General features: G+C 37.5%; 1 pseudogene; it reads left to right on the top strand.

Moving 5' to 3' along the window:
• Positions 1-1,479: 1,479 nt before the first annotated feature.
• The window catches only part of LOC103935386, a 28,841-nt pseudogene continuing 16,765 nt past the window's right edge, over positions 1,480-13,555 (top strand).

Here is a 13,555-nt window from a genome sequence, read left to right as displayed (position 1 = left end):
AACTAAATATTCGTCTAGGATCAAAATTGTGTCTGTTGTAACCATTTGTGACCACTCTAACAATCCCAACAAATCTTTTCTTTTCCTAATCCAACTGCGCTTTCTCCTAGACTGCGGCTGAAATCAAACAATTTTGAACCACAACTTAACTTTCTATTGAGCATCATTTATCGTTATAATTTGGGAATGTGGGACAAACGAGAGGAGAGAGTTGGATATGTGCTTCCATGCTTTGGGAACAACTTTGCCTTCCCTATTTTTGGTTTCTTTTTACTAAAAATCCATTTATAAAAAAATATAAAAAAAACTGATTTTATTATTTAATTTCCTTTCTTTTTTTTGGGTATTTTTTTCTAAAATCAATAAAATGTTTTTGGTCACATCCCAGCCCGAGACGGATCACTTTCCAGGCCCGCTCCAGCACCGTAGCACGATATTCTCCGCTTTGGGGTTACCATTCCCTTACGGTTTTGTTTTTGGGAACTCACGAGCAACTTCCCAGTGGGTCACCCATCATGAGATTGCTCTAGTCCCCTTCTCGCTTAACTTCAGAGTTCCTACGGAACCCGAAGCCAGTGAGCTCCCAAAAAGCCTCGTGCTAGATAGGGAGGAGAATATACATATAAGGATCACTCCCCTGGGCAATGTGGGATGTCACATTTTTAGTATTAGCAGTATTTATGCTAATTATATAAACAAGTCAATCGTGTATTTATAAAAACTTTGGACTTATTTATTGACCTATGACTAATTAACAAAAAATTTCCATTGATATATGGTTAATGATTAAAGATTTCATTGATTTTTTGCTAAATTCCCTTTTGTTTCTTTTATTAAACTATAAACCCTAAACCAAAGAAGTTCAAGAATAATACCGTTTTGGATGGACGAGAACAATCCGGTCACTATAGTTGAGGAACAAGATCCTCCAATGCACCAGAAATTGAGTCCCTATTTAAGGATTTCAATCATCACTTTTGATGACTCATTAATTTAGGGACTTAAATGGAATCTTTGTCTCTAAAGAAATATGAACAAAGCTTGGCTACTCAGGGAGGAGTATGAACTCTTACTCAAAATTCTTCGTGTTTGAATAATAGAGGTTTGTGTTTATGATTAGAACCATTTAAATTATGAATCACACTGTAAAGATCATCTATGCCAAAAAACGAATTAAAACTAAAGTCATTTAGTTAAGCTATGTTAGCAAATACATAGACGGTTCGTAATGTTTTTATCAATTTCGTTCATATGTTTTTACACAATTTGATGACTAAATGACCTTAATTTTAATTGATTGTCGCAGAAGCAATCTTTATAGAGTGATTTATAACATGAATGGTTTTAATCATAAATACAAAGTTCAATGAATCGACAATGAACAACTTTGAGTAAGAACATGTACAAGGATCAAATGGTGGTCGATCCTAAATATAGGGTACCGTTGGAGATGTTGTGGTGCTTATGTATAAGTACCAAATGGTGGTAGATCCTAAATATAGGGTACCGTTGGAGATGGGGACTAACCGAATACGTGAGGCAAGTCCCCATACATATAGACAGTTCAGGGACAAAAGTGGTGGAGCCTAGTGAGCATTTGAGTGGAAAACTTGGCCCACCCATATGATTGTTGTTATGCAGCTACTGCTTTTTGATCAGCAACTGATCATGCAACTGCAGGCTTGGGTCCCACAACGCACATGCTGCTTATGTTTTTTTTAACTTTTGCAAAATCAAAGGTCCAGATTCATTCTAGGTTTTTTTTATTTTCTTTTCCGTTGAAAATCAATGGTTTCAAATGAAGAGTCCTCAAGTTTAGGGTTCATACTATAATGACTTCTTTATTGCAGACAATATTCCTTTAGGGACATAAAAATTTCCTCTAAGTTTCTAAATAAGTCCTCAAAAGTGGTGGGGAAAGTCTCATGAAGATGCTCTCGAACAACATGAATATTGGAATTGGACTTGTGCTAAAAGGGGCTTTCCAAGCCTTTTACGGGTGTGTATATTTTTTGTTCAAACTTCAAATAGTGAAGTCATTGCTGAGGACGGATGGATGAAGGGGCAAGGGGGGTTAGCTGACCTTCAAAAGTCTCGTGAATCTTCATGGACGATTGGATGATACCCTTTTAAAGGTTGGAGTTGCCCCTTATACATGTCCTCCAACTGATTGATAAAATGTCTCAAGGAGGAGTTTTGTTTCTTATATCTTTTCTAAAAATATTACTTGGAGAAAACGACATAGTTTTAGAACAAGATACTTCATAAGAAAAAAGTAGACAAGCAGCAGCTTAAAAACTTAGCAAACCCACATGTTGTAGCAAACCTAAATGCTTTATCTCGACTTTTGACAAACAAAAGCTACTTCGTTTTGCTCAATTTTATCTGAATGAATTTTATACTTGTCAACTCTTGGCACTTCAAGATCAACTTGAGCATTATATTCTTGATATGCGTTTGAGTAGTGAATTTTCTCAATTGAAAGGTATTGGTAGTCTTGCAAAAAGATGGTGGAGACAAGGAGGAATATAATATATAATCATGTGTAGTTGCTAATTACTTTGTCTTTGGTTATACTAGTTGCCACTGCTTTAGTGGAAAGAGTATTTTCTACTATGAATTGTGAGAAGTCCATTGCATAATTGAATGGCATATCAATGGTTGAGTGATAGCATGGTTGTTTATATTGAGAGCACTATTTTTTTTTCTTCCATTGTTAATCAAGCTATAGTGTAGTGTATTCAAATATGAAAACGCTTCGTGAACAATTATAACTTTTATTGTTATTGTTCTATAAATTACAAATGATGAAACAACAGTTTGATTTTTAAGTTTATTTTACGTTTAAAAAAAAAATTGTGAACTTTTACATATAACCGTCACACCCACCCCCCCCCCCCCCCCCCCCCCCCCCAACCAAAAAAAAAAAATAATCTTCCTGAATCCACCATTGCATTGCTGCTTATTTTGACTTGAAGAAACTTGAACCCTTCCGGAATAGCAGAAGTTCATGATTCAAGGAGTAAACATTGAAATTCTTTCCATGCTCAATAGTCATACAGAAATAGCAAACATTATGCTTTTATTTTAAAAAAAATATTCTACGTACATAATAACAATCATTTTTCTCCTAGGTATAGTTTACAATTTTGTAATGTGACATATGTGCATATTTTTTTGATTCTGTGAATGCTGGTTTTGATGGTATGATGTGGTTTTCAGGATCTGAGAACAAGAGATTTAGCGGAGATGTTTCCGATTATCGACCTGAAAGCGAAACCGACAACAAGGCCAAAGATTTTTGTTAGTCCTTTGTGGAAGTAGCTCAGCCACCTTGGGTAACCCTCTTCATTTTTCTCCAAAAACCTTCAAAGTTTTAGCAAAACTGGAGAGTGCAATGATATTTTTTACTTAAGTTTGTACTTGCTTTGAAAATTTCACGAATGCCGGCTTTGATCCTGCAGTGATTCGAGTAGACCCGTACGGCAACGTTCTATATTACCACGCTGATTCCACGTCTCCTCTTGCTTGGGATGTAGATCACTGGTTTCCTTGCTCAATTATGTAGCTCATCACTAATCTCTCTCTCTCTCTACATACATACATACATATATATGTAACCTGTTGTCATCTTTGCTAAAAATTTAGGGGGAGGATTGACTGTCCCAAGCAATTTGAGGATACTACAATGGCAGGCCTGCAAGAAGAAGCATAACATGCTTCAGTTTCTCATTCCATGGTGGGATTTTCAGTTAGCCATATCTGTGAACCAGTTTTTATCAATATTCGATTCTACCAACTCCGATTTCAAGTGGGAGTCTTGTTTCGGCAAGAAATCTCATTGGGATGGGTCCCTGGCTCGAGCACACAGTACCCCAAGGAGTTGGCAATTTGGTTGATTGTCGGACTCCGGCTTGCCGAGATGCTGCAAGACGATGACAAAGTTAGTTCTGAAAGGTGCCTTTGTGGGGCCTTAGGTATAGGCCTTGAGGCTCACGATCAAAACTAACTAAGTGCTTAGGCATGCCACTGCCATCTCAGTATGGCAAATGTAGAACAAGTGTGTTTAAGCCTATTACTTACACCCCAAGTTATTATGACTTTTTGTTATCAAAGGATTGTCGTGGATGGGTTAAGTCCACATTAAGTTCTTTTCTATGCCTTGGGATCAAGAACTTTTAGTTGGTTATCTTGTATGCTTAAAGGGTTGAGGTCCAGATCTGATCAAGTCATCAGTTCAATTCACATTTAGTCTTCTTATGACGGTAAAACCATTAAGTGAACCAGATCTGAGAATTGAAAGAACTTTGGCATATCAAAAGGCTAGAAATGACTTGAATATATACTGGGGAATATATCATAAAATCGGATTTATTAACTTAAAGACAAAACAAAGAGAGTCGAGCAAGATTTCACCTTGTCAAGCAAGGTTTAAACGTTTGCGGTCTCTTCTCTTTGTAGTTACATAGGATTGAGCACTTAAAGCAAGATGAGTGGTGAATAGGTTTACCTAAGAGAAGCAATACTACAACATTTAGAAAAGGTAGCAGAGCTTTTACACTAGACAAAAGATGTCTTTTGAAGGGGACTATGAGGCTAAAAGGGTACAAAATCTAGACAAAGCACAACTTTCTGGGTATTTGCTTGATTGAGAGGCAAGTTGTATGCTTGTTTGTTTGATTGGTTAAGTGTCCTTGTCTCTGGGCCCTCTTCCTCCTTTTATAGGCGAATTAACCCAATTGTACTGTTTTTGTTCTTGCCCAAAAACAACTGAAAGGTAGTGAGTCATCAGTATTTTTACATGTTCTGCCATTCAGAAAGTGCTTTTGGGCCAAGAGTAGGTGTAGTGATTTCCATTTGTTGTCACTTCTCTTGTAAGCACCTAACCTTGACATTAAATGGGGAGACGTCATATTGTCTCGAGATAGGTATCTAGGCTTGACCCTGGGCCTCGGGCAAAATCTCCTTTATTGAGCTCCTTTGGGCTTTCTTTTCTTGAAGTCCAAAGTTAAATAATAACCCAAATAGTGCCTTCTTCAATCATTGTTAAGCTTGCAAACCGAGGCGCTAATAATGTTTGAACAGCCGTTTTTTAGTAACAACCATTGCATGCCTTTACTTGGAACATCTCTTAATGTAGCCGTTTGTGAACTGGGTCATTTGCACTAACCCATGAATCTCAACCGTCACTTGATTCTTCGCTATAGAACTCCCTTCAATTCCATTCTTTGGCTAAACACTTTAACCAATTCAAGTCTTTCTAAATTATCAAAATCTTCCCAAAATCTCTCAGGGCTTTTAAACGTTTTCAGATCCTCCTAATTCCAACTTTGCTTCCCATTATTTCTAAAGATACTCGAAGCCACATGAATCCAATTTTCCTTTGAGACTGGTGAAAGGATTTCCACCATGCATCACCTTCTTAATGGCCTTCATCATCCTCAAGTGGGCCTTTATACTGGGCTTTCATCGCACTACTCCCCGCTTCCATTTCAGGACTTCTATAGCATTGAGGAGTAACCGAGCAGCCTTAATCGCACTGGTAGACCCCACTCGCGCTAATATTCACGAGCCTAGACTTCCCCATAGCTTATGCTTTCTTGGTCACTTCATCATTATAAGTGTATGCTTCGGGATCAACTACCACAACTTGATTGGCCAGACAACTTGGTTGGGTTTTCAGGCAAAGGCACAGAAGATTCGAAGGAGCCAAGACAACGAACAAAAGTTGGACCCATCTTTTTAGGATAAATTCCCTAGTTAAGGATGTAAAACCATTGTGCTAAATCTAATGTAACTTTAACATTCGCTAAAATGAACAAGATTTCTTCGAATCACTTTTTCTTGCATCCTTTTGAGATCCATATATGATAAGCACGAAACTGACTTTAGATTTTATGCAATGCTTATAATTCTTCTTTTACATAACAGTCCCTAACATCTCACAGGGAGGTGATATTTCTTCAGGAATTTAACATTGATTGAATGTTTTTGCAAGCCTCCCTCCACATCTACTAAGTAATATCCACCCTTGTCCAGTATTTTGTTAATAATGAAAGGACCTTCCCAAATCGGGCTCCATTTTCCAAAGCCTCTGATTTGAGCTCCCAAAGGCAAAATAGCTTTCCAAACCAATTATCCTTCCTTGAAAGTTTTTATTTTTACCTTTTTGTTGTATGCTCGAGCAACAGCTCTCTTCACCTCTTGGATTTTGTTTAGCCCTTCGATTCAGGCTACATCAAGATCTTCAATTCCTTGACACATAGCTTAAATGTATTCTTCACTATGTAGCCCGAATTAGTGCTGAATCCTGATAGAATTCACATTAATTTCCATAAGGAGGACAGCATCTTGCCCAAAGGTTAGGGCATAAGGAGTAGTTCCAGTTCCTGCTCTCTTGGAGGTTCTATAAGCCCACAAAGTATCTCCCAACCTCTCGTGCCACTTTTCGAGGCTTTCTGCCACCACCTTCTTGATAATGTTCACCAAGACCTTGTTGCTAGCTTCTGCTTATTGACTGGGGGTAGTAAGGACTAGACCGAATCATCTTTCTTTTAAACTTTCTTGCGAACTCCTCCATTTCCTTTTAAATAAAAGATGGTCCATGGTCTGTGACAATCGTCTCGGGCACCCTTATGTAAGATCTTGGTTTCAATGAACTTCTTGACTACAGCCGAGGTGATTGTCTTCACTATTGAAGCTTCTACGCACTTGGTGAAGTAATTCGTTGCCACGATTATGAATGTGTCCTTTGCTAGAAGATGGGTAAATTTTCCGGATGAAGTCCATTGCCCATCCTCTGAAGGGCCAAGGCTTGACCATAGGGTTTAAGGGCACAGAAGGCACATGTTGGAAAGGCCTATGTCTTTGGCATTCCTCACACCCTCGGGCATATGCTTTGCAATCATTCTCCATCTCAGGCCAGAAATAACCATACCTTCTAAGCGGCCATCTCATCTTAGTTCCAGCCTGATGTGCCCAGCAAATCCCTTCATGTACTTCGGCCATTGCCCTTATTGATTCGTCTTAGCCTAAGCACTTTAATAACAGTCCGTCTAGAGTTTTTCTTAGCATAGATTTATCCCACATGACATATTTAGTTACTTAATGTCTATTTTTCTTACTTGTGGGGAAGGATGGATCTTTTAAATACTGAATAATAGTTGTTCTCCAATCTTCTATATCTAGTCCCTCAGTCAACACATCTATGCTAAATCCCCTTTCAAAGATAGAAGGGAGATTCCTTATCTGGATTTTGATATCCCCTTCAAACCTCATTTCTTGGATCTGTACTCTATAAGCCAATTGTGCTATCTCGTTGGCAATCGCGTTTGATCCTCTAGAGATGTGGCTAACTGATATTTCAGTGCTCCAATAGCTTAACAATTGAATGGCCGCTAAGTAATAACCAGTCATGGTAATGTGTCTGCACTTGTACTCCCCATTTAACTAATTGACCACTAACTTTGAATCACCGAATACCTTAACTTCAGTTGCCCCCAACTCTATCAAGATCTCTAGGCAAATTATTAATGCCTCATATTTTGCCCGATTATTGTTAGTTTCTTGATAATCTAGGAAGAAGGAATAACAATGATGAGTTCCTTTAGGATCGACGATGACAATCCCTGCTCACGCAGCATTTTAGGTACAAGATCCATCAGAATATAGCCTCCATGGAGTAAACCAAAGGTTGGATATCCTCTTTAATTCCTGTTGAACCCATTTTTCCCTGCCCGAGAAGGCTTTTCTTGGTGGGATCCAAAGGTTAGCCACCTTCAGAGTTCTAGGGATGTTGATAAGCTCATCTCCTGTTTCTTGATGTTCGGCTATGAAGTCCACTATTGCCTGCCCCTTGATCGCTCTTTAAGGTATATACTAAAAACTGAATTTTGACAATGCAAGAATCCACTTTCCAATTTTACCTGTCAACATTGGTTTTGACAACATATATTTGATCACGTCGGTCTTGGCAATGATGTGGATGTGGCAAAGCAACATGTAATGCCTTAGCTTGCAAGTAGTAAAGTACAAAGCTAAACATAATTTTTCCACTGGAGTATATCTTGTCTCTACCTCAGTAAAGACTCTACTGAGGTAATACATGGCTTGTTCCTTCCCACCTTCACTGTTTTGGGCCAACAAGCTTCCAATTGATTTCTCAGAGGCAAAAATATAAAGCTTCAACGGCTTCCCTCTCTGAGGTGGCATGACCACTGGTGGAGAAGCTAAGTAAGCTTTTATGCTGTCGAAAGCCTCTTGGTGTGGTGGGCCCCACTTGAACTCTTCTTTTTCTTTTAGTCTTAGCAAAGGAGTTAGCGGTTAAATCTTGCCTGCTAAATTAGCAATGAATCTCCTTAAGAAGTTGATTTTTCCCAGCAACCTTTATAGTTGTACTTTATTGGTGGGGGAAGGTGACTACATTATTGCCCGAGCTTTGTTCTTGTCTACCTCCATTCCTCTTTGATGAACAAGGAATCCCAAAAAGTTGCCTGATCTTACCCCGAAAGCACACTTCTTTGGATTCATCTTTAGCTTATGGATCCTCATTCTTGTTAAGGCTTGTCTGAGGTCCATCAAATGCTGCTCTTTAGTTTTGGACTTTACCACGATGTCATCAATATATACCTTCATGCTATGGCCGATTAAGTCATGAAAAATGGCGTTCATCACTATTTCATAAGTTGCACCGACATTTTTGAACCCGAATGGCATTACCAAATACTCATATGCTTTGATATGACCTGGACATCTAAAAGTTGTTTTATGTATATCTTCCTTAGCAATTTTTTGATGCGTTAAGAATGTGACACACAAATTAAACCCTATTTGTGACAATTGTAGTAATGATGTAAGTAAGGATCGTTCTAACCGTGGATTAACTAGGGGTGCTAAACACTTTAAACTGACTCAAATAAATAAAACTAACCTTTAAAACACTTAACTCACTTAACAAAAACTCAAAATAAGTCCACAAGACTCCAAATACTTAAAAACACAAAATAAGATAGATTGTAATGACTAAGACTAAACAAAATATGGGGGGATTGAGGTTTTGACGAAATTAAACTAAAATGCACAGATTGCAATTAAGGGCAGAATGTAAATATGAATGTGATGAAAATATAGATGAATGCTAGCTAGAAGGTTCTTCTCCACACATGTTACACTTGCATACAAGATGATTTTCGGTTGGTCTTTCGATGAATTATGAAACTCAACACCCCGGGTTAATTAGGTCCGCTTAAATTAACCGTCAAGTTCTCCTTAAGTTAATGAATTGGATGGTTTAGCGCAACGCAATTCACAACATTCTCCAAAAGTCCTTTACGTGAAAAGCACAATAAAGATACAATCAAAGATCATTAAGCATCATGAAAACTATAAGTGTTGACGAGGCATTCGTTACTATGATGAGCATGAAACTAGTGCCAAGAATTCATTTAACGCGATTGTTTATAAGCAACCTCCACTACTTGTGAATACAAGTTCATAACTATTAGGTGAAACTCACTTATATTCTAGCGTCATATTCATGCATGAAAATTAAGCGTGCACTCTCAATAAACATACATAAATAAGTTATCAATCAAACAGTTAAACAAATTGAATCCACAACTCATGAAATTCCAACCAAAGGTAATCAATTCATATTGCAAGCATAAACCTGGTTTCGAATCACCTCCTAGCTAATGGAGGGTTTAGTTCCTCATACGTACAAGACAAAGATAAGTAAATTTAACCATTGAAATCAAGGAGAGAAAACACCTAAAAATTCCAACAACTCAAACTTGAATTGTATGAACGTTTAGGCCCTCTTCTCCTCCTCTTTGTTGTGGCACAAGGTCTAAGGACAAGTTTTGGGGTGGTATTTGTATGGAGGAATGGATGTGTGATGGTAGGGTAGTGTTTTGGAGGGATGGGGAGTGGTTGGAGTGGCTGCAATGGAGGAGAAAATGCTGGAAATACTGCAATGTTATGCACGGCAAAGGCTTTTGTTACTGGAATGGAATGGTATGCACGGGTTGGGATTGTTGTTCTGTGAAGTGTGAATGAATGCATGGTTTTATAGGGAGAATGGGAGAATATGTGGCTGAATGATTAAGATTGCATGTGGCTGAAATAATGAAGGGAATGAATGGAAAAATACCTAGGAAAAGTTGCTGAATGATGAATGCATGTCACGGCTAGGGGAGTGAATGATTATGGGTGCATGTGGCTGAATTATAGAATGGGAAAGCATGTGAGTGACAGCTAGGGTGAATGATGATGAATGCATGTGGATTAAAGAGGGAATATGGAAGAGAATGTGCTGCAATGATGAAGTGGGAAAGATGGAAATGCAAGGAGAGGCCACGGCAAGAAGGGAGAGAATAAGAGAGAATGGGCTAGGCCCTTTGTTGTATGTCCTAAAGTGCATACAAGGCCTTCAATTTCGTCCAACACTTTGGCTCCAAGCATAAGCTATCCATCCTTAGCCCAAAAGTGCTCCAAAAGGCTCCAAAATGCACTTCTTTGCTCCTTTAGCCCTTAAAACCTAAAAACATACGAAAATAACTTAAAAGACTTAAAGAACTAAGAAATAACAACGTAAATGCATAAGAACAAGCCAACTAAGTTGCCTAAATATGCTTCTATCAAATTCCCCCACACTTAGCTTTTGCTAGTCCTCGAGCAAAACAAAACAACAAAAGAACACGAAACTAGACAAAACGAGCAAAACACAACCTATACCTTCCAACGTTACCTCAGGGATTTCCAATGCACATGACATGTTCAAAATTCATTATCTCCACAGATTTTAGTCATCTTCACACTTAAGTACATTCTTAATCATAGTCACCACATACTAGTTCACAATTAAGCATTTAAAACCATGTTTTGAATGTAGTAACATGCCTTAGAGAAATCACTTAATTCCTTACAAGATACTCTCTTATTTTCACACAAACTTTCTGATTACACACCCTACACTAAGTATATGTGAGAAGATTGATGTAAATATGAAACTAAACACTCACATATGTTTATAACAAGGAAAGCACTTTTCTGGAATGTATATGAATAAGATCTCATGAAAGGAATGCTACCAATTAGATGCGAGAACCAGGGATACCATATGCTTACATCAATTCCAAACTCCACATTATTGAAAACATAATGATCAAGATTGAAGCATAAGGATTGTAACGGGGTAAAGGTGATTAGCTAACAATGAAAGGTAAGGATAACAAACGTTCTTTAAGCAATAGCAAGCAAAGTAATGAAATTTGACACTTAGAATCACTTATGATTGCAGAAACTCACTTAGACACAGAAGGGGAAAATTCACACAACTCTTAGGGCCATATTCAACGTTTTGGACCCTTTCTTCAACTACCACAAACATGTGAGCTTATTTTCACTTATTTCATCCTCTTTTTCTTTCATTTCACAACTTTTTCTTTTCTTTTTCTTTTTCCACGAATATTTTTTTTTTTATGCCTTATTTCTTTTCGTGGCATATCAACACACACACACAAATTCCCCCACACTTGTTGTTTTGCATATTCGAAAGGATTCCCTCTAAGTCATGCTTACTATGCTTCAAGAACAAGGGTATGGGTGGTCCTAATCTAGGGCTAGGTGGGGATGATATGGGTAAACAAAGAACAAAGGCTAACAATGGCTCAATGGGGGTTATGACCTACAATATATATATATAGTGCATGGGTTGGCTGTTTGGTTGATGGCTTCACTACACACTTCATCTTGATATATATTATGCAATCATGCTTTGACTGGAATGGATGCAAGTTCTAGCATTTGGAACTAAATGATGAAACGCCTTCTAATTAGCAACCAAGCAAGAATAATGAGATCATGCAACGAGTTTGAAAACAAGAATCACAGATTAATACTCTCCAAAGAATGTTTAAAGCTCAAGTCTCTCAGGGTTGTAATGTTTGTTTGAGTTCCTTCCTTCAAGCATGTTACAAAAACTAATTTTTCTTTTAGGATTGCATGTGAAGTCATACATTATAACCATAACCAAGCATATACCAAGAGTATATCAAACTTTTCTCCATGTTTATAACTCTTTCTTAACAGTCATGCAATTAAAAACCAAATCCTCATCATTGTGTTGGAAGGTACCCTAAGACACAAAAACGACTCAAAACACTCTTTTTAGGCTTTTCAAAACATGTTTTTCAAATTTTTATGTGATTTTCGGAGTTATAAAACAAAACACACTAAAACACTCCAAATCAGCTTAAAAACACTTTAAAAATAGCAAGGAACAACATTGGAAGTTATGGGTGATAAAATCCCACGAATTTGCCTCAACATACTTAGTTACCCCCCCACACTTCAATCAAACATTGTCCTCAATGTTTTAAGCTGATGTGAGAATTATACGCACACAAATTAAAACCCTCTTGTGACAATTATAGTATAAGTATAAGTAGGGATCGTTCTTAACCGGGGATTAGGAGGGATTGCAAAATCACTTGGAAACTGACTCAAAAACGTAAAATAAAGTTTAAAACACTGAACTAGACTCAAAGAATGCAAAATAAACACTTAAAACACTAAAACAAACCAAAAGACTCAAACAGCACCCAAAACACTCAAAACAGCCTTAAAAACACTTTCTGGGCAGTTTTGAGCACTTTGACTACTTTGGAGGAAATTGGGTAATAAAATGAATCAAAACACTTAAAACACACAAACTAAGACACTTTCTAACTAAGTTGGACACTAAAGCAAAGGGGGATTGAGGTTTTGACGAAATTAAATAAAATGCACAGAATGTAATTCAAACAGATTGTAAAGATGAATTTGATGAAAATATGGATGAAATCCTAGCTAGAGGGTTCTTCTCCACACATGTCACACTTGCACACAAAACGATTTCTAATTGCTTTTCAATAAACCATGAATTCTCAACGCCCCAGATTAACCGTGAATTGCACTAATTAACCGTCAGATTTTCCTAACGTTATTGAATTGGATGATTGCATACGACAACCCAAAACATTCCCCACAAGTCCCCTACATGATTGCATAATAGAGATACAAGCAAGAATCATTAAGTTCTATGAAAACCATAAGCATTGACGAAGCACTTGTTACTATGATTGCATGAAACTTATGCCAAGAATTTACTTAACGCGATTGAGATCATCAACCTTTACTACTTGTGAATATAATTCCATAACGATTAGGTGAAATTTCCTTATATCCTAGCATCCAATTTATGCATGATAATTAAGCGTGCACTCTCAACCAACACACACAAATCAATGTAACTCACATAGATAAGTAAATTGAATTCACAACTTATGAAACGCAATTGGAAGTAATCAAATCATATTGCAAGCATAAACATGTATTTCGAATCCCCCCCTAGCCAAGGGGCGGTTTAGTTCCTCATACACACAAAACAAAGAGAATTGAAATCAAGGAAAAGAAACACCTAAAAATTCCAACAACTCAAACTTGAATTGTATGAACGTTTAGGCCCTTCTCCTCCTCTTTGTTGCGGCACAAGGTCTAAGGATAGGTTTTGGGG

This window comes from the organism of the source record quoted next, unplaced genomic scaffold (assembly GCF_019419815.1).
Source record: "Pyrus x bretschneideri cultivar Hongxiangsu unplaced genomic scaffold, Pyrus_bretschneideri_v1 Contig26, whole genome shotgun sequence".
In the NCBI taxonomy this organism is placed as follows: Eukaryota; Viridiplantae; Streptophyta; class Magnoliopsida; order Rosales; family Rosaceae; genus Pyrus; species Pyrus x bretschneideri.
This window is presented reverse-complemented; position numbering and strand designations above follow the sequence as displayed.